Source organism: Oncorhynchus gorbuscha, linkage group LG05 (genome assembly GCF_021184085.1).
Source record: "Oncorhynchus gorbuscha isolate QuinsamMale2020 ecotype Even-year linkage group LG05, OgorEven_v1.0, whole genome shotgun sequence".
Lineage (NCBI taxonomy): Eukaryota > Metazoa > Chordata > Actinopteri > Salmoniformes > Salmonidae > Oncorhynchus > Oncorhynchus gorbuscha.
In genome coordinates this window covers 10,892,255-10,897,479 of record NC_060177.1, presented here as the reverse complement: position 1 = coordinate 10,897,479, position 5,225 = coordinate 10,892,255, and positions in this window count along the sequence as shown.

The window sequence follows — 5,225 nt, the reverse complement described above, 5'->3', positions numbered from 1 at the left end:
TCATTGTTTCCCTGACAGTCAGAGGCTGAGCAACAACCTTGGGGCCGAGGAGACAGAAAATAGACTTTCTTTGGCAGGAAATCTAATTCTGTCACTGTCAATTGATTAAGCTATTCATGTTCTGTTTCATAGAAGATGTTGGGGTGGAAAGGTTGGCCTAACGCTTGAAAATGCATATAATCAGATTCCTAATGACATCTCATATTTAATTATTTGTAAAAAAAAAGAGACCGTTTTGTTGCAATAAAAAGACACAGATTTACCATTGACTCCCGTTTGTTTTCTACACTGCTGCTACTCTTTGTTTATTATTTACATTTACATTTACATTTAAGTCATATTTAGCAGACGCTCTTATCCAGAGCGACTTACAAATTGGTGCATTCACCTTATGACATCCAGTGGAACAGCCACTTTACAATAGTGCATCTAAATATTTTAAGGGGGGAGGGGGTGAGAAGGATTACTTTATCCTATCCTATTATCTATGCATAATCACTTCACCCCTACCTACATGTACAAGTGACTCAACTAACCTTAGCCTTGTTATTGCTATTTTATTGTGTTAATTTTTATTATTTTTAATTAGAATTTTTTACTTTAGTTTATTTGTAAATATTTACCGTAAATGCTTACTTACGAGCACTGTCGGTTAATCATTTCACGGTAAGGTCTACACCTGTTGTAGTCGGCCGCATGTGACAAATAAAGTTAGATTTGATTTGGCACGTAGGCCCACCTCTGTTTGTTCTTAGCCTGTAATTCTGGTCATTTGTGTGGTATGAAAAAGGTTCTGCTAATATGTAAACTGACAAAGAATTACATGAAATGTTTCTAAAAGGTTATTCTTTCTCAAACTGGCAAATGCGATAACAGATTGATGCGAGGCTTTTACTGTGAACGAGATCTTTCTACCCTGCTCTTGTCCACGGTTGTCTGCGAACCGACAACCTTCTGGCCCGCGTAAACTTTTTTCTTCAAGTATTCAGGCAGGGTTTAGGTAAAACAGCCCTGTAAACTCTATTCTTTCAAGTGTTCAGGCAGGGTTTAGGTAAAACAGCCCTGTCAACTCTATTCTTTCAAGTGTTCAGGCAGGGTTTAGGTAAAACAGCCCTGTCAACTCTATTCTTTCAAGTGTTCAGGCAGGGTTTAGGTAAACAGCCCTGTCAACTCTTTTCTTTCAAGTGTTCAGGCAGGGTTTAGGTAAAACAGTCCTGTAAACTCTTCTCTTTCAAGTGTTCAGGCAGGGTTTAGGTAAAACATATTTTGCTGAAGGGAGGGTTTAGGTAAAACATATTTTGCTGAAGGGAGGGTTTAGGTAAAACATATTTTGCTGAAGGGAGGGTTTAGGTAAAACATATTTTGCTGAAGGGAGGGTTTAGGTAAAACATATTTTGCTGAAGGGAGGGTTTAGGTAAAACATATTTTGCTGAAGGGAGGGTTTAGGTAAAACATATTTTGCTGAAGGGAGGGTTTAGGTAAAACATATTTTGCTGAAGGCCATCCATTTTTCATTTCCAGAGGGTTTATGTCAAACATATTTTGCATTGATGTGTGTCTGAGTTATTCTCAGTTCACTAGCAGAGAATCCCAGATCAGATTCTGCCATTTTCTGAGTTATTCTTTCACTAGCAGAGAAAGTCAGATTCTGCCTAATGTGTGTCTTATTCTCAGTTCACTAGCAGAGAGAATCCCAGATCAGATTCTTAATGTGTGTCTGAGTTATTCTCAGTTCACTAGCAGAGAATCCCAGATCAGATTGTGCCTAATGTGTCCTGAGTTATTCTCAGTTCACTAGCAGAGAGAATCCCAGATCAGATTGTGCCTAATGTAAGTGTGTCTGAATTATTCTCGGTTCACTAGCAGAGAGAATCCCAGATCAGATTGTGCCTAATGTAAGTGTGTCTGAGTTATTCTCAGTTCACTAGCAGAGAGAATCCCAGATCAGATTGTGCCTAATGTGTGTCTGAGTTATTCTCGGTTCACTAGCAGAGAGAATCCCAGATCAGATTGTGCCTAATGTGTGTCTGAGTTATTCTCAGTTCACTAGCAGAGAGAATCCCAGATCAGATTCTGCCTAATGTGTGTCTGAGTTATTCTCAGTTCACTAGCAGAGAATCCCAGAATTGTGCCTAATGTGTGTCAGATCAGATTCACTAGCAGAGAGAATCCCAGATCAGATTGTGCCTAATGTAAGTGTGTCTGAATTATTCTCGGTTCACTAGCAGAGAGAATCCCAGATCAGATTGTCTAATGTAAGTGTGTCTGAATTAGTTCACTAGCAGAGAGAATCCCAGATCAGATTGTGCCTAATGTAAGTGTGTCTGAATTATTCTCGGTTCACTAGCAGAGAGAATCCCAGATCAGATTGTGCCTAATGTGTGTCTGAGTTATTCTCAGTTCACTAGCAGAGAATCCCAGATCAGATTGTGCTAATGTAAGTGTGTCTAATGTAGCAGAGAGTGTCAGATTCTGAATTATTCTCGGTTCACTAGCAGAGAGAATCCCAGATCAGATTGTGCCAGTTATTCTCAGTAACCATTGTGCCAGTGTAAATGGCTAGCTAGTTAGCGGGGTGTGCGCTAATAGCGTTTCAATCAGTGACCTTGAAGTAGTTGTTTCCACCGGTGCTTTTGTGGAGCGATAGGTAACGATGTTTCGCTGGAGGCAGTTGTTGTGTTCAGAGGGTCCCTGATTCGAGTCCAGGTAGGGGCGAGGAGAGGGACGGAACAACACTGTTACACCAACTCCTAAGGTGGTCGTTTGGCATAACAAGGAATAATAGGTATGGGCACAAACAGATCTGGGACACCAGGACTAAAGTTCCAGGCTTCAGCGGCCAACTAGGGACCACGGCGTTACTTCTGACCAGAACCCTGAGGGTATAGGGAAGTGTAGGGAATATAGTGGTATTAGGAATGGAAACACTGAGATGCTTCTGTCTGTTGGAGTCAGGACAGGGTTCAGTGAAACATGAGGGAATAAAAAGGAGATGGATGGATGGAGTGAGAGATGGATGGATGGAGTGAGAGAAGGATGGATGGATGGAGTGAGAGAAGGATGGAATAAAGGAGAGATGGATGGATGGAGTGAGAGAAGGAGGGAATAAAGGAGAGATGGATGGATGGAGTGAGAGAAGGAGGGAATAAAGGAGAGATGGATGGATGGAGTGAGAGAAGGAGGGAATAAGGGAGAGATGGATGGATGGAGTGAGAGATGGATGGATGGAGTGAGAGAAGGAGGGAATAAAGGAGAGATGGATGGATGGAGTGAGAGAAGGAGGGAATAAGGGAGAGATGGATGGATGGAGTGAGAGATGGATGGATGGAGGAGAGAAGAGAATAAAGGAGAGATGGATGGATGGAGTGAGAGAAGGAGGGAATAAAAGAGAGATGGATGGATGGAGTGAGAGAAGGAGGGAATAAATGAGAGATGGATGGATGGAGTGAGAGAAGGAGAGAATAAAGGAGAGATGGATGGATGGAGTGAGAGAAGGAGAGAATAGAGGAGAGATGGATGGATGGAGTGAGAGAAGGAGGGAATAAAGGAGAGATGGATGGATGGAGTGAGAGAAGGGAATAAAGGAGAGATGGATGGATGGAGTGAGAGAAGGATGGATGGAGTGAGAGAAGGAGGGAATAAAGGAGAGATGGATGGATGGAGTGAGAGAAGGGAATAAAGGAGAGATGAATGGATGGAGTGAGAGAAGGAGGGAATAAAGGAGAGATGGATGGATGGAGTGAGATAAGGATGGATGGAGTGAGAGATGGATGGATGGAGTGAGAGAAGGAGAGAATAAAGGAGAGATGGATGGATGGAGTGAGAGAAGGGAATAAAGGAGAGATGGATGGATGGAGTGAGAGAAGGAGAGAATAAAGGAGAGATGGATGGATGGAGTGAGAGAAGGAGAGAATAAAGGAGAGATGGATGGAGTGAGAGGAGGGAATAAAGGAGAGATGGATGGATGGATGGAGTGAGATAAGGATGGAATAAAGGAGAGATGGATGGAGTGAGAGGAGGGAATAAAGGAGAGATGGATGGATGGAGTGAGAGAATGAGAGAATAAAGGAGAGATGGATGGATGGAGTGAGATAAGGATGGATGGAGTGAGAGATGGATGGATGGAGTGAGAGAAGGAGAGAATAAAGGAGAGATGGAAGGATGGAGTGAGAGAAGGAGAGAATAAAGGAGAGATGGATGGATGGAGTGAGAGAAGGGAATAAAGGAGAGATGGATGGATGGAGTGAGAGAAGGAGAGAATAAAGGAGAGATGGATGGATGGAGTGAGAGAAGGAGAGAATAAAGGAGAGATGGATGGATGGAGTGAGAGAAGGAGAGAATAAAGGAGAGATGGATGGAGTGAGAGAAGGGAATAAAGGAGAGATGGATGGATGGAGTGAGAGAAGGAGGGAATAAAGGAGAGATGGATGGATGGAGTGAGAGAAGGATGGATGGATGGAGTGAGAGATGGATGGATGGAGTGAGAGAAGGAGAGAATAAAGGAGAGATGGATGGAGTGAGAGGAGGGAATAAAGGAGAGATGGATGGATGGAGTGAGAGAAGGAGAGAATAAAGGAGAGATGGATGGATGGAGTGAGAGAAGGAGGGAATAAGGGAGAGATGGATGGATGGAGTGAGAGAAGGAGAGAATAAGGGAGAGATGGATGTATGGAGTGAGAGAAGGAGGGAATAAGGGAGAGATGGATGGATGGAGTGAGAGAAGGATGGAGTGAGAGAAGGAGGGAATAAAGGAGAGATGGATGGATGGAGTGAGAGGAGGGAATAAAGGAGAGATGGATGGATGGATGGAGTGAGAGAAGGAGAGAATAAAGGAGAGATGGATGGATGGAGTGAGAGAAGGAGAGAATAAAGGAGAGATGGATGGATGGAGTGAGAGGAGGGAATAAAGGAGAGATGGATGGATGGAGTGAGAGAAGGAGGGAATAAAGGAGAAATGGATGGATGGAGTGAGAGAAGGATGGATGGATGGAGTGAGAGATGGATGGAGCGAGAGAAGGGAATAAAGGAGAGATGGATGGATGGAGTGAGAGATGGATGGATGGATGGAGTGAGAGATGGATGGATGGAGCGAGAGAAGGGAATAAAGGAGAGATGGATGGATGGAGTGAGAGAAGGAGAGAATAAAGGAGAGATGGATGGATGGAGTGAGAGGAGGGAATAAAGGAGAGATGGATGGATGGAGTGAGAGAAGGAGAGAATAAAGG